Source organism: Bison bison, unplaced genomic scaffold (assembly GCF_000754665.1).
Source record: "Bison bison bison isolate TAMUID 2011002044 unplaced genomic scaffold, Bison_UMD1.0 scf7180017864237, whole genome shotgun sequence".
Taxonomy (NCBI): Eukaryota; Metazoa; Chordata; class Mammalia; order Artiodactyla; family Bovidae; genus Bison; species Bison bison.
The window spans coordinates 1,277,284-1,301,885 of NW_011494809.1; positions in this window are offsets into that span (position 1 = coordinate 1,277,284).

Consider the following 24,602-nt stretch of genomic DNA (forward strand, 5'->3'; position numbering starts at 1 on the left):
CAAAGTACTGGAGTTTCAGCTTTAGCATCATTCCTTCCAAAGAAATCCCAGGGCTGATCTCCTTCAGAATGGACTGGTTGGATCTCCTTGCAGTCCAAGGGACTCTCAAGAGTCTTCTCCAACACCACAGTTCAAAAGCATCAATTCTTCGGCGCCTAGCCTTCTTCACAGTCCAACTCTCACATCCATACATGACCACAGGAAAAACCATAGCCTTGACTAGACGAACCTTTGTTGGCAAAGTAATGTCTCTGCTTTTCAACGTGCTATCTAGGTTGGTCATAACTTTCCTTCCAAGGAGTAAGCGTCTTTTAATTTCATGGCTGCAGTCACCATCTGCAGTGATTTTGGAGCCCAGAAAAATAAAGTCTGACTCTGTTTCCACTGTTTCCCCATCTATTTCCTATGAAGAGGTGGGACCGGATGCCATGATCTTCGTTTTCTGAATGTTGAGCTTTAAGCCAACTTTTTCACTTTCCACTTTCACCTTCATCAAGAGGCTTTTTAGTTCCTCTTCACTTTCTGCCATAAGGGTGGTGTCATCTGCATATCTGAGGTGATTGATTTCTCCCGGCAATCTTGATTCAGCTTGTGCTTCTTCCAGTCCAACATGCTTTTCTCCTGCACAAAATTTTGGAAACTGTGCTGGTGTCAAATGATCAAGGGCAAGCTGGACTCCGAGAGAAATGTAAGTAGAGCCTGTAAGTGTGTTTTAGTCAAGGATTACTTTACTGCAAGGAACTGAAGCCCACTAACTGGCTCAGGTATAAAGTAATTTTATTGAAAGGACATAGCAGGCGCTATTGCAGCTGAGAGAGTTCACAAAACTAGGTCTTGCTCAGACAACCACAAAAGGACTGGAATAGCCAAGATATGAACAGAGGCTCCTCTCTCAATCACTTGTGGAGGTATGTAGCCTCTGGCTTCCACTCATGCGTGTGTGAGCCTTTCTCTTCCTTCACTCAGCTGAGTTCTGCTGCTCATGGCTTGCCTGTTCCCTTTAACTTTTCTCTGTACTTGTCTTCCGTTTGTCTTGCTGGCTAGTCTAACTGACAACGTGACCTCCCAGTTTAAGAACGTCTTCCAGCTGACGACTGTGTAAATTCTGATAAGATCTAGTCTCATTGCCAGCCAGGGGATGAATATTCAACCTGGGGCTAGAGCCACAAGCTGCACTTTCCAAGCTCTGAGGGTAAGGTTAGTTCTCTAAGAAGTGGGTGTGGTAAGAGAAGCAGTAACATGGCAATTTTAACACGCCAGGATTAAAAGGATTAAAGTCAGAATTGGAACCCTTTGAAACTGTAATCTTCTTAAATGTACTGGAGTGAAGGACATAAGTAGAGGAGTAGTATCAATTAAGGATAAAGATAGTTGGGGGATTCATATTATTGTATTTTACCTCTTAAATAATGAGGATACATTGATGGGTTTTGGTTTGGGAGAACTGTGTACAGGAAACATCCTGTCAGAAGCTTATGGGATATATTATATCCTGAGATGGGTAGAAATTTGGAACCATATATGAAGAGGTCATTATTATTGTACATTAAATATGTACATACAGTTTAACTATTATACAAAATGTGATTTATAGTTTCTAGTATTATGACTTTTTATATGTTACCTTTATGCCTTCACCTGACAGAGAATATCTCCTTCACTGGACAGAAATCATGTAGTTCTGTATGTTTATAAATTGCTTGACTCATTTGTAAGAATAGCATATATCATTTTGAATTATGTGTATATATATATATATATGTATGTATGTATGTATGTATAAACTGTCTCTTTCCCCTAGTAGACTGCAATTTCTTGAGGGTATTGTTTTTCTACCATCTTATGTCTTTCCTATCCTTACCTTTTGTACAGTGCCTGATACATATCAGGATTTCAATAAGTGGCTGTTCTATTTTCTGTTCAGGGAATGCTTTGTTTTCATTTAGAAAATAATTTTCAAACTGAAAAAAAAAGAAGATAATATTGCAAAAAAAAAAAAAAGAGGAAATTAGACAAGAAGATAGCAAAAGTTCTTATTCTGAAAGAACTTACAAGCATGATCACAGAACCTTCCACAGTGGACATTGTGGGGTGACTGTGGGAAACGTGAGAGGTGGTAAAGAATAGCAGTGGGTGAGATTGTCCTGAGGTTCAGGATGAGGAAGATATGCATATTTGGAATTGTAGATGTCCAGCTTAGTTCAGCAATGAGCTATCTTGTGGAAGTAAGATAGGACTTAACTTTATGTGGCTCCAGATGACAAAACTAGTGAGTAGGGGGAGGTTGATTCAATATTAAATAAGGAAGAACTTTCAAGAGATGGAGTTACTTCAAATGGGATTGGCTTTCAAAATAACTTTTATTAACAGAGAATGTTCAAACAAAGACTAATTATTTGAGAGACAACATGGAGATACTTTTACTAGACAGAAGGTTGTGTTAAACTTTAAGGAACTTTTCAAATCTAACATTTTATGAGGTTGCTTACTGAGTTTTATTGAAGCCTTACGTACCTTTAAAATGCAATTCACAAGCATAGTGATGTCTGTATTCCTTTGGGGGAAATTAACTAATCAGGTTGGAATAATTACTTCTTTGATGCATTTATATGATTTTTTTTTTCACAAAAATCAAGAAAAGACATTAAAAATAACATTTTAAATCATCTGTTACCTAGAGGAAAATATTTCAGTGGAGGAAAAACTGACAGGCTTGTTAAGAGTAAGGAAGGATCCCAAGAAGATTAACAAGTATGAATTATGCGTCTAGATCAGAAGGGTCAGTTCAATAAGGCAAGCTTTAAAAAGGTCCACTGGTCCAATCCCCAAGAGACAAGTTATAAAATGACTGATGCCAATCAAATCTCAAGTTGAAGGTTCTGTGTGTGTGAGTGTGTGAGTGTGCCTGTGTATTTCAACAGTTGAAATGTCAAATCAAAACCAATGTCAGTCATCATGGTGTCAGTGTGGTGGAGATAGAATTGGCATGAAGCTAGAGATTTGGGGAAACTGAAAGATTTTTTTAACTGTTGAGAATTCATCTTAGAGTATTGGCAAGCAACAGAAGATTTAAGGCATAGTACATAATTTTAAACATGTTTATAACTAGAAAAGTTTCTGTATTAATGGAAAGAATAGTATTTGTCATAATATAAAACACTTTCCCACAGACAAACTCTAAGGGTGACTTCTCATTTCTAATTCATTTAACCCCAGCATTATCCTATCCTTTTATTTTCTCACCCACAATTCTTACTATTGACTGCAGTCAGCCTTTTCTCCTCCAAGTTCCCCAAACTGATGGTTCTCATGTTCTTATATGTGATTTCTTTCATTCTCATGTGTTCTTATAACTCTTTTCTAGTTATTCATTTGGAGAAGGTGATGGCACCTGACTCCAGTACTCTTGCCTGAAAATCCCATGGACGGAGGAGCCTGGTGGGCTGCAGTCCATGGGGTCTCGAAGAGTCGGACACGACTGAGTGACTTCACTTTCACTTTTTACTTTCATGCATTGGAGAAGGAAATGGCAACCCACTCCAGTGTTCTTGCCTGGAGAATCCCAGGGACGGGGTTGGGGGGCCTCGTGGGCTGCCATCTCTGGGGTCGCACAGAGTCAGACACTACTGAAGTGACTTAGCAGTTATTCATTAGAAGTTAGAGTTTAAAAAAAACCTTAAAACGTAACATGTAATTTTAAAGTCACAGCATAAAGTGAGTGTCACAGTATATCATTCATTCTGACCTATCTAGCCTTGTTCCATATTCTCCCCAGAGCTGTTCCCAATTATTCTTGTCCACAGCTCTGTCTGCTCACTGGCCTGCTATTGAAGGAAAATGCATCATCTTTAAGAGGAATGAAAAGCAGCATAACAATTTTTATTCAGCATTTATACTGTGACATCAATGAAAACAATTCATGACTTTTGAGTCTAGCACATTTCTTGTGATTCTCCTAAATTTTTTCTATCATAATACTTTCATTAAAACACCACATTAAATTTGAGCTCAATCAGAATAACCTATTTTATGGTTAACAGCAAGATTATTGAACTTAAAATATGTGAAACAAAGGAAAGATGGAAAGCATCCACCCTGAGTCTTCACTGTACTGACTGCTGCTGCTAAGTCACTGCAGTCGTGTCTAACTCTGTGTGACCCCATAGACGGCAGCCCAACAGGCTCCCCTGTCCCTGGGATTCTCCAGGCAAGAACACTGGAGTGGGTTGCCATTTCCTTCTTCAATGCATGAAAGTGAAAAGTGAAAGTGAAGTCGCTCAGTCGTGTCCGACTCTTAGCAGCCCCATGGACTGCAGCCTACCAGGCTCCTCTGTCCATGGGATTTTCCAGGCAGGAGTACTGGAGTGGGGTGCCATTGCCTTCTCCGACTGTACTGACTAGGTGTTGCCTATTTCACTGGGGCTTGAGTTTCTCAAGGCAGGAGATGTGCCCAAGGAGACTTATTTGGCTCTTTTGGAATGGCATCTTCCATAGTGTTTGGCATATAAAACATAATCATTAATTCATACATTTTAGAAATATTATTGAGTCTTAACTATGGTGAGAGCATTTTTTCTAGTTTTTGAAAAAACAGTGGCCAAAAATAGGAAAACTTGATTTCTGTTCTCTAAAGCAGGTGATATAGTAGCATAGTGATTCAAACATGATCTGAATTCAAATACCTAAAGTAATTCTACTTCTTAGAAAAGTATGACCTGGAGAAATCTACTTGAGTCTGTTTTTGTTTGTTTAATCAGAAGAAAGAAATCATTGGTTGGAAGACCTGGAGGATTCATTGAATTACTACAAAATACTTTGATCACTGGGCTTCCCAGGTGTCACTAGGGGTAGAGAACCCACCCGCCAATACAGGAGACATAAGAGATGGAGACACAGGTTCCATCCCTGAATCAGGAAGATCCCCTGGAGGAGGGCATGGCAACCCACTCCAGTATTCATGCCTGGAGAATTCCATGGACAGAGGAATCTGGCAGGCTACAGTTCATAGGGCTGCAAAGAGTTGGATGCAGCTGAAGCGACTGAGCATGCACACGTGCACTTTGACCACTGTCTGTCATGTGAAATGTTTTTAATGATCTTGGGCTTTATATTTCAGCTGAAGGATGGGCAATTTAAAAATAACAGCATAACACCATGAAAGCGTGGCAAGGGTTATGAGAATGAAATTCTGAAGTATTATGGAAAAACTTGCAGAAGTACCTGACCTAGTCTAAAGGGCAAGGGACGTGTCTAGGGGAAGTTAAGTTTGCTCTGAGAGCTGCTTTATTAACACTGGCTGAACGAATGCCAACAGCAACTTTCCATTCCTTGTGGGACTATTACTGAGTCTCTGAGTTTTTCAGCTTTTTTTTTTTTTTTTCCATTTTCTCTCTAACTTCTCTTCTGCTAGCCGCAGTGGTGCCCATTTTGGCCTTTTGTACCCTTCAGAGGTTTCTGCTTAGCAGATTATATGCACAGTCTTCTGCACATGTGTATTGCATAGCTCCTGTATGCTTTTTCTTGGTTGATTTTAATTAATAGAGTGGTTATAACAAGATGGGGGAGGTACTACATTACATTCTATGTGTGATGAGGGAAGGGCTGGAAGCCAGGTAGGGGTAGAATAAACTTCCCAGATCAGACCAAGACTGAAGCAAAATTATAAAATAGGTGACATTTACCTTTAGTTCTCACTTATTAATTTTCTCTTACCAGCACATCTATGTAACCAAAGGCCCACTGTCGTCATGTTTCTCCAGGGTCTCTTCTGTTACTGAGAGTAGCAAACTAATGGATGAAAGTATGATTTTTATAGAGTGAATATAATTTATTATTTTATATAAATTTTAAGCATGAAAGAGGTTACTATTAATTATTTCAGGACAATAGGCATAATCCAAGACTGTCTTGGGTAAATGAGGATGTATGGACTTCTTAAATATTAAAGACTTAATATAATAGCCTTTTGGAGATACTTCAGTGTGCACCTAATAAATGCTACCTTTTGCTTTGAATACTTTTTCTTTTAAATTAAAATGACCAAGTGAGAAGACAATAATTAACCCAAGTTAATTCGTCTCCAATGATAGAATTCTCTTTGCTTTACTCTCTTTATCCCATGATGAGAAAGATATTTATTGGTGGATCATATCCCAGTACCTGTTGAATTATACACTTCATAAGTGAATTTAAACTTGGCCTTTGTATAACCTTTAAAGAACATCAGTGTATATGTGTGTCCAGGGGAATACACAGTCAGAAGAGCTGGCAACTCTTTTTTATTTCAGCTCATGCACACCAAGACAACTCACAATTAGGACTCGGATCAAAACTAAACTATATCCAGTGGTAAATAATTCATAACGCACTTCTTTGTCTCATCTCCTTTGCTTAACCCAAACTGAGACCCATTTTGTGTTCCATTCCTCCTTTTCCCAGTTTCTGTCTTTCTGACGATGTCTGCTGTTTCAAGACACCTCATTATCTCCACTCTCCCACTGAGCCTGCAATGTGATGGCATTTGCCTTGCCTGAGGAAGGAAGAGAGAGTTTTCCTCTCCCAACAGCCCTGCACATTGAGATCTGACCAGAGCATCCTCAAGCTGATTCCAAATGCATCCCCTGGAAAGGGGAGAGCAGACTTGCTTATCCCACTGTCATCAAGTGGGAGGATGTTCTGCCAGGTCTCCGGACAGATATCATAGTCAAAGAGAAAAGCTCTATAGTGCTTAGAAAACAAAGCTATTTCAGGTTGTTTGGCTGCGAGCTGATAAACAAAGCCTGGGGTAAGAAATGCAAAATACACACACATACACACATAGACATAAAGATAAAGACCCACACACGGGCCTCTGGTCAGCTGAAGACAGAACTGACATATTTAGCAGTCAAGCAGCATTGCTTCTTTCTGACCTGTTGGCTACATATTCAGTTGATAGCTTCCTGCTACCTATCACAAACAATAAAAATCTTTTAAGAAGACAGTCCAAATTGCTCTAATACTTTCTTTAAAGAGAACAAAAATGCAGAAAGTTAGCCTGTAGGGACTTCATTTTTCATAGATATGCAATTTATGGTGTTTAAATATAAGCTTTTGATTTTAGGTTGAAACGATCTTGTCAAAAAGGTACATGAAAGACATTTACTCTGGGCTCTTTTCTATTAATACTTAGGGTTATAGCTGATCCTTCTCACGTCTTTTTATCCCCAGAACACTTGACTGGCACCTGACTTCCCTACTTTACTTTAGTAGCTGATTCAGAGAAGGCAGCTTCTGATTTTCTGTTTTTCCTTTATCTTTTTTTTCTTTCCTTTTTTTTTTTTGGTCACGAAGAGATTCGGGGTCAGGTTTAGGGAGAGGTGGGCTTCCCTGGTGGCTCTGTTGGTAAAGAATCCGCCTCCAGTGCGGGAGACTCTGGTTCGATTCCTGGGAAGGGAAGATCCCCGGGATAAGGGATAGGCTACCCACTCCACTATTCCTGGGCTTCCCTTGTGGCTCATTTGGTAAAGAATCTGCCTGCAATGCGGGAGGCTTGAGCTCGATCCTTGGGTTGGGAAGATCCCCTGGACAGTCCAAGGGGTCACAAAGAGTCAGGCACCACTGAGCGACTTTCACTTTCATTTTTCACTTTAGGGTGAGGTGGCTTTCCCGGTAGCTCAGCAGTAAAGAATCCACCTGCAATGCAGGAGCTGCAGGAGACTTGGATTTGATCCCTGAGTTGGGAAGAAACCCTGCAGGAGAATATGGCAACTCAGTATTCTTGTCTGAAGAATCCCACTGATAGAGGAGCCTGGTAGGTTATAGTCCATAGGGTCACAAAGAGTCAGCCACAACTGAAGCACCTTAGCACACAAAAAATCCCAAGAATCAAGATAGTCATACTTTTGTGCAATATTTTGAAAAATCAAAATCAATGCAAAAATTCATGATGAACAAAATATCAACATTCTAATATAAGGCAGGAACAGTATTACAGATATTTTCTTTTACCTCAGGCTCCACTATGGTTCTGTACAGCATTGAGTGGAATGTAATGACAATAAGCTGGAGAATGAAGTGTATTTCTGAAGCAAATGGACATCTATTTCTCCATCTCTTCTAGGAACATGTTGGACGGGCATCAGGGTTCAGGATCAACGGAATCATGAATTCATTGAGCAAGAATTTTCCTCAGCCTGTAGCTATCATAATTACATAAAACAGACCTGACGGCACAGTGCTCAAAATAAGTCAAAAGAGAAAGATGGGGCAAAGGCAAAACAATTAGATGAGGATCATACATCTGAGTAGGTCTGCTCAGTAGAAAGTGGGAAAAGAAGGGAGGGACAGGGAGTTGGAGTAGGGAAGGCATTAGGCTATTGTGGGAGGTTTCATGGTCAGGCACACAAGGGAACCGGAGTGTGTGCACAGTATTCTTGGCAATGTTTCTATAGATTTCCTGGAGAGGTTGCTGGCATAGGAATTGGAAATTGCAGAAGACCTTGGACAGATTACTTAGCCTTTTTGTGATTCTGTATTTTTGTTCTTGCCTGGAGAATCCCAGGGATGGGGGAGCCTGGTGGGAGGCCGTCTATGGGGTCGCACAAAGTTGGACACGACTGAAGTGACTTAGCAGCAGCAGCAGCAGCATTTTTATCTGAAACATGGAATTCATAGTGTCTGCTAAAGTGATTCATGTGTTAAACGGTTATTGTTTTTGACTTCACACTTTCTACGGAGACACTGGAAGTGATTCACAGCTAAGGTCTGTGAGTCTCATTCCTAGATGATCTCCCTGATATTGTCATTTTGTGTGTGTGTGTGTGGTGAAAGGTAGAACTTTACTATTTTAACCATTTTAAAATATACAGTCCTGTGGCATTAAATATATTCACAATGCTGTGCAACAGTAATGTGCATGCTAAGTTACTTCAATTGTGTCAGACTCTTTCAACTCCATGGACTGTAGCCCACCAGGCTCCTCTGTCCATGGTTTCTCCAGGCAAGAATACTGTAGTGGGTTTCCATGCCGTTCTCTGGGGATCTTTCTAACCCAGGGATCGAACCCATGTCTCTTATATCTCCTGCGTTTGTAAGCAGGTTCTTTACCACTAGCACCACCAGGGAAGCCCAGTCACCACCATACATTCCCAGAAATTTTTCATCTTTCCCAGTGGAAATTCTGTATGTGTTAAACACAAATTCCCCACTTCCCCTCTCTCTAACTTCTGGCAACCACCATTCTACTTTCTATTTCTATGAACTTGATTAGTCTAGGTACCTCAAACAAGTGGAATCATGTAGCATTTGTTCTTTTGTGTCTGGCTTCTTTCACTGAACACAATTTCTTCAGATTCATTTATGTTATAGCAATTGCCAGTTTTCCTTCCTTTTTAAGATTGAATAACATTCCATGGTATAGATGCATAACAATTTGTTTATTCATCTACTGATGGATGCTAAGGTTGCTTCCACTTTTTGGCCATTGTGAATAGCACTGTAATGAACTTGAGTGTACAAATGTCTCTGATTTCGATTCTTTTGGATATATACCTGGAAGTGGAATTGCTGAATCATTTGATAATTTTTTGCTTAATTTTTGTGAGGAGCTGCCAAGCTGTTTTCTTTCCACAGAGGCTGTTGCTTACCTTTTCACCAGCAGTGCCGAGAGTTCCAATTCCTGTATATCCTCAACCACATATTATTTTCTACTTTTGCTTGTTTTATAATAAAAGAGATCCTAATGGGTGTGAAGTGGTATTTCATTGTGATTTTGATTTGCGCTTCTCTAATAATTCATTATATTGAGCGTTTTATCATGTACTTGTTGGTTGTTTGTATATTTTTGAGAAAATGTCTCTTTAAATCCTTTACCCATCTTCAAACTGAGTTATTTCTTTTTGTTGTTGTTAAATTGTAGAAGGTCTTTATGTATTCTGGGCTTTTGTTGTTCAGTTGCTCAGTCATGTCTGACTCTTTGCAACTCCATGGACTGCAACACTCCAGGATTTCCTGTCCTTCACCATCTCCCAGAGTTTGCTCAAACTCATGTCCATTGAATCTTTAATGCCATCCAACTATCTCATTCTCTGTCACCCGCTTCTCCTCCTGCCCTCAATCTTTCCCAGCATCAGGATCTTTTCCAATGAATTGACTCCTCACATCAGGTGACTGAAGTATTGGAGCTTCAGCTTCAGCATCAGTCCTTCCAATGAATATTCAGGGTTGATTTCCTGTAGGAATGACTTCTGATCTCCTTGCTGTGTTGTTTCAAGTTATCCAGATGTGTCAAGAATTCTGAACACACTTAAATGCCAAATATCTGACTGAAATAGATGCAGATCACAGACTTGGGCAAGAAAAATAATGTGACTGTCCGCCATCCAGACTGCCAGGTCAGCACCTTCCCTTCTCTTTGGTCACCTGTCCACCTCAGCTCCTGGGCATTTAGGCTGACTTTGCCTAGACTGGTCCTTCATCTGCTGCATTTTACTTGGGTTTGGCTTCCTTGATTTTTTTTTGCTGGGATCAAAACTATACCTTTCTTTTGTTCTTCTGAGTAACAAAAGCTCCTCTGAAAATTTATTCTGAACCAAAGCATTCAAGGGATAATACTTTATAGATTATTATACCCATAGAAATTGTTTGTCTTTGATCAGGGTCATTTAAGTTCTTGTCCGACAGCAGTTAATTTTATGATGCAAGTGTTAACACTTATGACATGTGAGCTTGTGGGAAGATATCTCTGAGGGTGGGTGATATTCTGGGCTTCTTTTTTCCTTTCTAAGAAAGAAGTTTTTTAGCAGACTAAAGCAATTAATCGCTCAAGGATCCAACTAATCTGACTTTGTTTTCTTTTCTGGGGGACAAAATTGGGGAGGGCTTGGAAAATAAGGGGTTGGGATTGCTCTGGATATTTGAACTGATTCCCTCTTTCTAGTTAAGAAATCACTCTGGCATAGCTGTTTGCTGTGGTATTTTTCACACTTTATCTACCATCTCATGTCTCTGTTGCCTGAGAACTGTATTTGTATTTACACTGTGAAGCGTGAATATGCTGCTGTTCTTTGGGGAAAGGGATTCATCAAATAATCCTTTTGCTTGGGTATTATGAAGTGGACCATGGAACTTCCTCTGCTTGTTTTTGCTTGGAGCCCTTGGGACATGTGAGGTGGCCTTGTCCAGTTCAGTGGGTTTCAGCAGGGTAAGCCAGATTTGAAGAAACATAAATTCAGTTGAAAGAGAAGGTAACATGGCATAGCTGAATAATGGGCTTTAATAGGCAAACCAAATAGTTAAATGCAAGATGCTTGCTGCATGCTAAAACTTAAGGAATGCATATTCAATGCAATGCATTATTAAATACAACATTGAGCATATGGGTACCCACAATTAATGTATATAAATAGCTGATAAAATTGCTCAGTATTAGAAAGCTAGCGGCAAAAATGACCTCATATGTCAAGCAGACAAGTAGGCAGCTACCATTTTCTTTGTACACCTTACAGATGATAAATTAGTTTTATGGTCTGCATGGGGCCCTTATCACACTACAGCACCAAGTGCATGATAAAGAAAAAAAAATGCCTTGGCTCAAAAATCGAACTGGAATTTGGAGTCCCAGCGGAGCTCATTTTTTAAATGTAAAGAATTTTAGCCCGCTTCCTTTGGGGAAGATTTATTGTGGCCAAGAGAAATGTAGATCTTGGTTATGTGTTTTGATTAAAACTTGATTTTTGTTTTTATTGATACTAGGTAGAATGTGAATCCATCATAACAGGCTGCCTATTGACTGAGAGCAGTTTGGTCCAATGGGCACACGACAAGAAAAAGAAGGGTGAGTTCTGACTTTTATTTCCAGCTCTAGTACTAATAGACAAAGCTGACCTTGGATAAACTTTGTAACTCTTTAGTAGTTCTGCCTGCCTTGCTCAATTCCACCCCCTCCAATACTTGTGAATAAAGACTCTGTTGTATTCTATGTTCATAAGATACAGGAGTGCAGTTACCCATTTTAAAATTAAAGAAAGCTGGACTAATTCATCCTAGAGTTATATAGTAAAACACTGCCTAAATAAATAGTATTGCTGTGCAATATGTGTGTGTCAGGGTTTTGGGGAGGGAAGCCATTGATGTCTATTTAAAAATCTTGAATAGATAAAAAAAGTCCAGAAAGATACCAAGCTCTCTCTCAGGGTTTGTGTGTGGTTTCTCAGTCTTTTTAAAGCATAAAAAGCTCATGTGTTCCCTTCATACAATTTGAAATTCAAAATAAATTCAATATTAGACTGAAATCAATCTGTTAGGGTCAGAGGCCTGCTTTGCTTTCAAGTAGCATGAGACTCAGTCCTCTCCCAAACTCTACTCTCCTCAAATCACTGCTTTGTCAGCCAAGGGTCTCCTTAGCCTTATTTTCATATCAAGCTCATCGTGATCTGTTGTTTCATAGCAGGCAAATGACACCGTGTACCTGTGATAGGATGCATTCCTGTGCCTCTGGGATGTGCCTGGGATTTCATAGGCAACTGAATTCCTTGTTTTAGGATGAGCATTATTCAGAAAGCTGGAGTGAGAAAAGGTCAACTGAAGTTATAAAGAGGGGTAGTTTGAAGATGAGCAAGTCTTTTCCTTTTTTTCTCCTGTCTTTGTCGACTCTTGCTTCACTTGCTTCACCAAACTCTTTCCCCTCCAGTCTCCTGGAAGAATGGTCTTATCTTTTACAACTATTTTGGAAAACTCACTTGATTCCTGCAATTAATTAGGAACAGCATTGTTTTTGTTTCCCACCTGGTAGCCAGAAATGATGTGTTTGGACCCATATTGAGGAAGTAGGCTATTCCTCATGGGGAGTAGCTGTGCTCTGAGAGGGGCTAAGGGCAAGCCAGAGGCAAAGCCTCTGGGTCGCCTTCTGCTAAGGTGGTGTCTCTATGGTCTCAACAATGCTCCAGTGTAAATATATGTATTTCCTCACAGTTGTTGTTACTGTTGCTGTTGTTGTTTGGCCCCTTTTTAGAGTTATGGGACTGACACGTAGGAACTCTTATTCTCTCTCCAAACTTTGAGCAAAGTAAACAGTTCTTGGGATTTCACATATGTCCCTGGTATTTCATTCATCCTTGCGTGCATGTGTACTGTACATAGTCATTGCACAGTCACTGTCCTGAGACCCAGTGGCACAAAACCCTAACTGAACCCGCCTGTCTCCTCCTCAAACCCGATTTCAACCTCTTTATCAGCACCACTATTTCCCCACGCTTCCCTGGTGGCTCAGAGTAATGAATCCACTTGCAATGAAGGAGACCTGGGTTTTATCCCTGGGTCAGCAAAATCCCTGGAGAAGGGGATGGCTACTCACTCCAGTATTCTTGCCTGGAAAATACTGTGGACAGAGGAGTCTAGTGGGCTACAGTCCATGGGGTTGCAGAGTCAGATATAACTGAGCAACTGACACACTGTCATCCTTCCTTCTGAGGATCCTCTACTAAATGACATGTCACCTACCTTTGCGTGTGTTATATACCTTCTTTCATCGGAGTCTCCCTACATGAAGTTTGTCTTGGCCCAAACTGTCCTCACCCCCATTTCTTCCCAACTTACTCTACTCATTCTTTGAAGTGAAGTGAAGTGAAGTGAAGTGAAGTCACTCAGTCGTGTCCCACTCTTTGCGACCCCATGGACTGTAGTCTATCAGGTTCCTCCGTCCATGGGATTTTCCAGGCAAGAGTTCTGGAGTGGATTGCCATTTCCTCCTCCAGGGGATCTTCCCTACCCAGGAGGTGAACCCGGGTCTCTCACGTTGCAGGCAGACACTTTACCGTCTGAGCCACCAGGGAAGCTAAACTAATCATTCTTTAGGTGCCTTATTAATGAATACTTTCACCAGGAGGGCTTTCCTAGAACTCAGACCAGACTGAATGCTCCTCCATTATAATTAATTCTTGATAAGCTTCATGATACAACTGTTCAGTTGCATTTCATCCCCACTGCACAGTATGATCCTTTAAAGCAGAGACCATCCTTTCTATTATATTCCCAGAGTCTACATAGAACATGGCACACAGACGACACCTAATGAACAAATGCAACCACAATGGTCTTTGTCTCATAAGCTGCAGAAGGGTGTGAAGCTGGCATTTTGACCTCCTGGAGGGTCAAGTTTACCTCCTCCTGGCTTTTGTAACTTAGGAGTGCCTAGATGTGTTGTTGACAGACTCAGAGAACTAAGGATCATGGGGAGGATTTTAATTTATAAAATATTTATTTAAGCTGCAGTTATATGTATATTAATGCTATATTGTAATTAGATGCCAATATCATTTTGCTATGTAAATAATGTTCAGCACAGGTTTATTAAGTGATCCATACTATTAAACCACTGGGAATGATGAGGAAGGAAAGGCTATCTGACCACTCTTTGCTTCAACTGTTAGATCTGGGCAACTCTCCCTGACACTGCGTAGGAGTTCTTGTCTACATTGTTTACATGACACTCATGTAAGCTCTGCATGGCATTTGTCATTCTCCTGGGCTGGCAATAAACCTATCATCACTTAGAGGAAACTAATCTGGGTAGGTAATGACAGGAATGAATAAAGTCATTTTGTAGATGTGCAACTGTGGTCATTAAAAATAAAGCAGACCCTTCTCAGGGGGCTGCTAACCTTGCCAGGTAGTTGACATTGTTTAGATCAGAGGACACTCAGCCTGTGTGTGAAGAGAGAAGAAAAACAGCAGGATTTCCAAACAAATGCTTGCTCTCTCTCCCTAAGTTTTACTTGAGTTTATCAGCAGTGGAGCTGATCTGGAATGAAATGAAATGGTGGCCCCAAGTGGGATCCAGCCTCCCAGTTATTAGCTACACAGTGGGAGACAATTGACAGACATATGCACCGAGATCACGTGATAAAATTTCTGCTCCTTATCTCAGCTTATCTCATAGCATTGTCCTCTCACATCCTAGCAAATTTTGGGGCCCTAGAGAAATGAAGGGACAGAATGCTTCGTCCTTGTTTGTTAGTAAAGTCGTTCCAGAAAGTGCCACTGACAAGAGGGTTAGGGATTGGTTTCTTTGCACAGAGATTCTAAATGAGCACATAGACACATATGCAAAAAGTAGGATTTATGCCTCTGAATATGGCTTGTGAGGAGAGAGTAAACCTCCTGAATTTAGCAATCAAATTTGTTAAGGCTTCTCTAAAGCCTAAACTTCCAATTAACAAGCAAATCATCATCAGACAGCCAGTGAATGGCGAATTCATTCCATTCAACATCTTTTCAAAAGTGGATTTTGTGCACTTATCTCCATGAAAACCCAGCAGGAAGATTTTCCCTGGGAGTGCTCCTACATCTGCCTGTTTTTAATGACGGTAATGGCAAGCAATATTCTACAATTACTTTGGCGATCTCATTTCAAGCATGCAAATCATATTATTGAAGAGCCCAGCAAAAGCCATTTGTTCCTTGGAACCACGAGATAAGTTCTGTGGGGTGAATGAATGCAGCTTGGAGAAGACCAGCCCTCCTGTCTCATAACCTCTACTGCATGGTGGTAAAATTTACTCACCTTAATATAGACATCAAAGAAGAAATGAAACAAAATCATTCCCAAAATGAAGTAGTTATTTTTTTTTATTCCATTCATGAAAGATCTACTTTGTAACTCATTTATTTAATTAAAAATAACATCATTTAAAGAAAAAATTAGAAAAAGGAAAAAAGCACGTGTTGTTGCTAAAGTTCATGGAGTCAAAGCCAAGACTGCTAGGGAGTGAGAGCTCCTTTATGTTCCACAAAGGTCCTGAAGCTTTTTCCATTTTCTCTGCCTTCTGGCCAACTCAGCTGAGCTGTAACATGGTCAGTCTTTTATACATATATCTAGAGGCAACATAAATGGGATAAAGCAATCATAGCATAGTAGCATTAATATATGTTAAAATTCGTTTAACAAATACCATATGAAAGGTTAGTGACTTCCCTGGTGGCTCAGATGCTAAAAGTGTCTGCCTACAATGCAGGAGACCTGGGTTCAATCCTTGGGTCAGGAAGATCCCCTGGAGAAGGAAATGGCAACCCACTCCGGTACTCTTGCCTGGAAAATCCCATGGACGGAGGAGCCTGGTAGGCTACAGTCCATGGGGTTGCAAAGAGTCGGACATGACTGAACGACTTCACTACTACTACTACATTATATGGAAAGTTGGAGCTTTCCTTGTAGCTCGGGTGTTAAAGAGTCTGCCTGCAATGCAGGAGGACCAGGGTGTGTTCCCTGGGTCAGGAAGATCCCCTGGAGAAGGAAATGGCTACCCACTCCAATATTCTTGCCTGGAGAATCCCATGGACAGAGGAGCCTAGCCGGCTATAGTTCATGGGGTTGTAAAGAGTCAGACACAAATGAGAGACTAAGATACATACCCACCCACCATACATACCAACTCACACCCACATATATGGAAGGTTCAGTGGGGAAAGAGGAAAGATAAACCACCAGGGTGACTACTCTTTACTGGCTCACAGTTGTAAAATGGGGAAGGAGTGCCCACTACACTGGCTGATCATTGGATAGTGTTATGCAAAGGTAGGAATTGAGTTTTAATGGAGAGATACAGTTTCAGTAAGTGATGAAGATCTTGCATGAAGTCGCTCAGTCGTGTCTGACTCTTTGTGACCCCACGGACTGTAGCCTATCAGGCTCCTCGATCCAGGCAAGAGTGCTGGAGTGGATTGCCATTTCCTTTTCCAGAAGATTTTGAAACCTTATTTTTATAGGAATAATACAGAAAGTAAAAGGCAGATAATACTGCAGTGGAAAACTAGAGGCTTAAGTGGGCTTCTCTCATAGCTTGGCTGGTAAAGAATCCACCTGCAATGCAGGAGACCCTTGTTTGATTCCTGGGTTGGGAAGATCCACTGGAGAAGGGATAGGCTACCACTCCAGTATTCTTGGGCTTCCTGCGTGGCTCAGCTGGTAAAGAATTTTCTGCAGGGAGGGTCAGGATGGGGAACACGTGTACACCCATGGCTGATTCATGTGAATGTATGGCAAAAACCACCACAATATTGTAAAGTAATTAGCCTCCAATTAAAAAAATATGTATATATATATAAGCAAAAAAATAAATAAAGAAGAATGTTTGAATGAAAAAAAAAAAAGGAATTTCCTGCAATAGGGGAGACCTGGGTTCTGTCCCTGGCTTGGGAAGATCCCCTGGAGAAGGGAAAAGCTTCCCTGGAGAATTCCATGGACTATACAGGGTTGCAAAGAGCATGACTGAGTGACTTTCACTTTCAAGTGGGAGTCCACCATCAGTCCTCTCAAACTATTAAGGAAACCTTTTGTAGTAAATGTTCCTCATCCAGTTTTATGCACCAAGATCCTGGCTCTAGTTCTGAGGAAGGATCACTCTTTAAGATAACTCCTTTAACATCTCTTGGAAGGTTCTTTAACTTGGAACTTCCTAAAAACATGTAAGTTAGGCTGAGGCTAACAAAACATACACCATGATATGTGAACTTTCTGAATATACTACTCATTTTAGTTAAGCAGAGAAGATATCATAATGTGTACATGGACTATAACCTGGTCTGATACTAACTTCTAGTTACCTCTCCAGCAAGAAGTTCTCTAGGAGAAACTTTTGTCTATTATAATTAGGGTAATTTTTCTGTTTAAATATAGTCATGATATTTTAATATTCAAATTCTGCTCACCCTTTTCTGTGTCTTTGTCCCATCACAGTTTATACTGTGTGTCATTTCTTAACGCTGGAGCCCTGTCCCATAGGCAGACAATATCAACTGCAGCACATGAAAACATTCTCAAAGTTGCCTACAGGCAAAGCAAGGCTAAAGGAGGTTTGGCTCCTCCATGACATGGTCTTCAAGTGCTTTGCATTAGAATGAATTTTTTATTGTTCTTGAGGTTCTCTGGTTCTCTGCTGTGTCCTCTGTTCTAAGTGCCTTGGATCCTGCAAGCAGATGACCATCTACTCTGTCCATGTGTGCAAATGAAGGGAACAGGTGTTTATGTTTGCTTTTTTGTAAAAAGAATAACTCACAGGTTGACATTCAAGCTGATAGGTTTCAAGTGTGGATAGGATTTTGCCTTTTGTGAAATTCTACTAGAACTTTTCTAGCCTGCAATAGGTTCAGAACAATTTGTGTCCGATTCCTTGAATCCCTTTTCCTTGAACAAAAAAGACTCCATTAAGTGTTTGCTGACTTGGATGATCTTTTCATCTAAGGAAATGGGAATTTTTCCAGAAGACAATAGAGAGATTTTTGAAGTTTTCTAAGTCTAGTATTTCATAAGGATTTATCTATAAGTAGGATTTAATAACAACGATATACATAGATAACATTAAATAGCACTTACCACATTTCAGGCCCTGCTCTGAGTGTTTTGCCTACACCATCTCATTTAGTCCTTACAGCAATCTTGTGAAGTATATAGTACTATTATCTCCACTTTACATATGAGGAAATCAAAATATAGAGAGATTAATTTTTTCCCAAAGTCACATACAGATTCAAGTTCAGGTATGCTGGCTCTAGAGTTCATGTCTGTTTTTATTTTCTATCTGCAAAGGACTCTTTGGGATTCACTGAAATGGTAATGATGTCAGTGATAATGATTCACATATTTGATTTTCCCTTAAGAATCTGTATGTTACAGTATAACAACCAGTGACTGATGCAGAGGCTTTGCTTTTAAGAGACGGGGCTGTTGATGCTGCTCTAAAGCATCGTGTCAGCACATCAAACTTGCTGACAGCTTGGCCACCACTGCTGTCCCCAGACGCATCAGAATCGCTTACAGCATCTGTCTTTTTGGTCTTTGAGCACCTGAGTTACATCCTGAGTGGTCATAAAAGAGTCACAGAGTGAGTCCTTCAGTCATCACCCATAACTGAGCTGCCAGAATTTCTTAAGATGTAACGAGTCAGGGGAAACGTTCATTCCATTCTCCTGAAAGTAAGTTACAACAATCAGCTAGTCTTCCTTACCTTCCCCACCTACTCCTTTCTTCTGTGAATTTCTCATAGCAATTCTTCCAAGTCTCTGAGGGGGTGGAATGAAGGAGTTTGGTCATAGGAGGATGGTAACTGTAAAGGTACAAGAGTAAATATTGTTGTTTCACTTTTCCCTTCTTCTCAAAACTGAACTAAAGGCATGGTACTTTTCCTTAGAAGCTAGTTGAGAAGACAAGAGTATCTGTGATGGTTCAGAACTTGATCTGTGCTCCAGGAGTCAATTCTTTCTGTCCTTAATGGGAATCAGTAAATCTTCTGAGTCAAAACCATGAAGGCAGATACGACATGTTAATGACCACAGGCACACTGTCTGTAACTCAGACCATGGGACAAATGAAGGAGAGTTGGGTGGACAAGTGACCAAACTCAGCACTGTTGTGTTTGGTCTCTCAGTCGTGTCTGACTCTTTGCAACCCCATGGACTCTAGCCCACCAGGCCCCTTCATCCATGGGGATTCTCCAGGCAAGGATACTAGAGTGGGTTGCCATGGCCTCCTCCAGGGGATCTTCCCAACCTAGGGATCAAACCCAGGTCTCTGGCATTTCAGGCAGATTCTTCACTGTCTGAGCCACTAGGAAACCCTGAATATACTCATTGATCAACATTAAATTGCTTAAAAGAGGATTTCAAGACACTGGTTAAAACTTGTTTTTACTAGCTGTTTTAGGGAATGATCAAGTGGGAGGAACACCAACCCTTCCATCTTTAGTTCTGAACTTTTAACTGCTTTTAAACTTTAAATTTAACTTTAATTTGGTTGTCCTGTGCCTTGATGCATGACACATGCATTAATTGTCCTTTTCTCTTTTCTCTGATACTCTTTTATTTGGCAGGAGTGACCGGGGGCTAATCTGGCTTGTAGACTCCATTAGGCTGGGAAATGATAGTCTGTAACTGTATCTATGAAGCATGTGGAATTTAGGGGTTGATGCAGAATGGAAAGTCAAAAAGGAACCAGGTTCATTAAACCAGCTGCTGCTGCTGCTGCTAAGTCGCTTCAGTCATGTCCAACTCTGTGCAATCCCATGGACAGCAGCCCACCAGGCTCCTCTGTCTACGGGATTCTCCAGGCAAGAATACTGGAGTGGGTTGCCATTTCCTTCTCCGCACTAAACCAGAGAGGAGACTAAACAAGTTGCCAAACTGAGGAACTAGAAATAGATATTCACAGCCAGAGTAAAGAAGGAATAACAAGTCTGAGAGCAGACTTGAGTGATGGCCAGTAAATGAATATCTATCTATAGCTGGCTTTTGTCTGACTACTGCGTGGAGAAATGGAAGAGATGCTGGTGACTTTAGGAAAAGGAGAGCAATTCCTCTCAACGTGGGCCTTTTTCCATACTTTACCATATCTGGTGTATTCACGTATATTCATTGGGCCTTTATTATTTCTTACATTGCTTATAGTTAATTATCTGTCAAGTGTGCATATCTTGGTTTCCTAGTTTATAGGAAGCTCTTGGAGGGCAGGTCTCTTTTCTGTATTACACACAGCTCATAAAAATTATCTTGAACATCTCAAGAACTCAGTGAATACTTGTGATGAATTGATCAAGACAGGTCATTAAGACTCGCTGCCATGAGCCGTCTCTAGTTGATTTGAACAGATGGTGGTGGTTTTGCCTACTTCACATGACATAGTATGAAAACAGGAACTATTCCAGGCATGGATAGGAAGCCAGCCATGCAACTTGGGCATTATGGTTACCTCAGATCCTAAAGATCTGTTTACAAAAGGGAACTGCATTTCTTACTGGGGTTGCATTGAAAAGGCATCCTAATAAGAGGTTCTCTTGTAATATATTGCAATATCTTTAAATTTAAATCCATCCAATTAATAGTGTTTTGTGACTACCCAAAATCTTTTGATGAGTATTTAATTTTTCTGATCAAACCAGAATCACAGAGTGGATAATTCAAGACTAAAACATCATTATTTAGAATGTGTATGCTTAGTTGCTCTGTTGTGTCTGATTCTTTGGGACCCCATGGACTGTAGCCTACCAGGCTCCTCTGTCCATGGGATTCTCCAGGCAAGAATAGTGGAGTGGGTAGCCATTCCTTTCTCCAGGAGATCTTCCTAACCGAAGGACTGAACCCAGGTCTCCTGCATTGCAGGCAGATTCTTTACCATCTGAGTCACCAGGGAGGCCCTTATTTAGGATAAGTTTTCCAATTTATCTATTATTATGGTATTAACTAGATAACTGCTTTATCTCTAAGGAGGTTTTTAAATCTTTTTTTTTTTTTTTTTTCAACTATTAAAGGAATATTTACTGATGGTTGACTGGACAAGGTGTGGGGGGAGTGAAATACAGGTTTTTTTTCCCCTATTCCACTTGTTTGAGGAACACCTTCATGATTTGGGGATCTGTGACCCCTAGTTTGTGGGGATACCATTGGGCTCAGTTCAATTCAGTTCAGTCTGACTGTTTAGAGCGTCTCCATCTTTGGCTGCAAAGAATATAATCAATCTGATTTCGGTACTGACCATCTGGTGACGTCTGGGTGTAGAGTCTTCTCTTGTGTTGTTGGAAGAGAGTGTTTCCACTGGGTGCATTCTCCTGGCAAAACTCTATTAGCCTTTTCCCTGCTTCATTCTGTACTCCAAGGCCAAATTTGCCTGTTACTCCTGGTGTTTCTTGACTTCCTACTTTTGCATTCCCGTCCCCTATGATGAAAAAGACATCTGTTTTGGGGTGTTAGTTGTAGAAGGTCTTGTAGGTCTTCAGCTTCAGCTTCATCAGCATTACTGCTTGGGGCATAGACTTGGATTACTATGATATTGAATGGTTTACCTGCATTGCATGGTGGATTCTTAACCACTGGACCACCAGGGATGTCCTTATATTCTTTTCTAAAAGGAGCTTAGGCTTAAATTACACCATCAACATGTCCTGACTGGTCAAAATAATTCAGTTGTATTTGGACTCATTCATATATGACAAAGAAGGGGTTAAAATATTTGGAGATTTGTTCCTTTTTATTTTTTTTTATTTTAAATCTTTGTTAAACATTTCAACCTATACTGGTCTTTTTGTGATCTGATCTTATATAACTCATATTACTGGATTTCCTGATTTTTGTGCTTGATTAAATGTGATTGCATCATTACATTTTCGTTTTGTAAGCTACAGTAGTAGCTACTATATCTTATGTCTATTTTGTATTGCCAAAAGCAGATACCCAGACACTAAATACAGTAAGTTTTCAGTGTATAGTTTTTGAATGAAAATGAATAGTAAACAGGGGTAAATTGTGTAAGTCCTGGATTTGAAACTGGTGCTAAATTATTTGACTGCTTTCATTAACTGCCAGCTCTCCATCTGTTCAAAATACTATACTTCTCAATGCCAAAGCAGTATTATTCAAGCATTATTTAATAAATATTCACAGTCTGTGAGGACCATGGCGTTTTTTTTTTTCAGTTGCCCTGGTTCTTCTCTGCTGCACACAGGCTTTCTCCAATTGCAGAGAGCGGAGGCTACTCATTAACTGTGTTGCATAGCCTTCTCATTGCAGTGGGTTCTCTTGTCATGGAACACAGGCTCTAGGCACAGGGGCTCAGCAGTTGTGGTGCATGGCCTTAGCTGCTCCAAGACACGTGGAATTTTCCTGGACCAGGTATCTAACCCCACTTTGGCAGGCAGATTCTTATTCAGTGTACCACCAGGGAAGTTCAACCATGGCTTTTAAGATGAAAGCCTATGTTAAGACAGCACATCAAATGTTGAAAACAAACATAAAACAAACAAACAAACAAAACCAAACCCAGCAGGCTTCAAGGAGGATGTCCTTGGCTTAATGCCCTTTAACATTAAGCTCAAAAGTGGCAGTGGTAGAGCTCAAGAAATGGTAGTGGGCTGAGGGTCCTCTCACCATTAGGTTGCCAATTCACAAGTATTAATTCTTTACCTTCTGATGTCTGCTTCATGATATAAAAAGAAAGTTTTTGTCCAACTCCTAGCTAAGGTGTGTGTATGCAGAGTGTGAGTGGCATATACATACCCATCTTTTTAAAATTAACTTCCTAATATCACTGCTAAGTTGGTTGCCACTTCTCTGACCCCAGTTAGCATTAGCTTCTGTGAAACTAATAATATATAATACAAGTGTGTAACCACTGCATTTTCAGCTGTTGACTAGTGGTTCTCAAATTACATAGGTGAACTTCCTGAGAAAAAAGTCGTTATGCTTTCTTCTTACCTAGGATGAAGTTTATGTTCAATAAATGTCAATACCTTCTTGACTGCCTCAGCCACTAATGACTGATTTCACGAGAAATCCCTGGTACATGAAAGTGTACACAGAGACCAGTGTTAATAAAATTGGAACTCTTCTGCCCTTTAATTTTTACTCAGTTGTAGACTCCTTGACTAACTTTTCTTTCTCTTCTCAAAGTGCTTTGAGGCAGACATTAAAGGCAACTGGTTATTCATAATATTCTTAAAATCCAAACTTTTCTACATCCCCTGGAGGTGGTTCAGCAAGTTAAGTACCAGAGCATCAGGACATAGCCCCTCCCAAATATGGCCTTTCTGTCTTGCAGTTTCCCTAGAATGAGAACCTTCAACTCCCCAAAGCTGTCAACCTGATATTTTTTTTTAACAACATTGATAAAAGCCACCCAACAACAATGACAAGTCCCCAAAATAGATTCACAGGGTTTGTGGTGGCTAAGAGCTGGGTTTGCTAAAAATAAATCTGTTTCTGCTCCCTCCATCATCCTTTTTCTGCTAGACTATAATTAAAGTCCACATCTGAAATTCTTGTTGAGCAGCAAAGTCCCATGAGTGATTGGCATCTGGCATCCAAAAATATTCCACAAAGAACAGTGTTCTCAGTGGCACATCTGACAGGCTTGGCTCATTTTCAGGGCTCCCAGCTTCCCTATGAATGGCAAACCAATGGCTGAACAGGAAGATTACTTCAGCCCAATATCAATCAATCAGTTGGTTCTTCCATTAAGGACTTCAAGCAATTTCCTATGCCTACCCTCACTTACTCCACACTGGCACCTGAGAGGAGCATGATAGGAGAAAAATCAACCTCACTAATTGGAACACTTTTTGTTTTGCTGGGAGAGAGGGACCCAGCTTGGCTGAGAAAATGTGTTTTCCTGACAAGATGGAGAGTTGCACTTTCTTGCTGGTCCAAATAACTCTAACTTTTGCATAGAAATTCCATCCAGTTAAAGGACCCTTGTTTGAACTCCAAATTTGTGGTCTCCTTTAGAAGGGAGAGATTAGTTTTAGGGAGGAGGGGAAAAGCCTTTCCCATCATCTTATTTTTCAGGCTTATGCCATTTACATGAAGACTAGACAATGTGTGATTGCTTGTGGGATACTCCTCATAGCATCCTAAGTAAGAATATTTTGGACAATGAGAAGTACTTTTCCCTCTGAGCAGTCAAATAAACCTAATCATATGAATATACAATGAGATAAAACACCAATCTTACTCTGAAAGGTTTTATGATTTTAAGTAGACTTGTGCTAAACTCTTATCATAATTGTAATTAGAAAGAGCAGGCCAGTATCCTGCTGCTTCTGCTCACATTTGACATGTGAACAGTATGAGCTTAGATGCCTGAG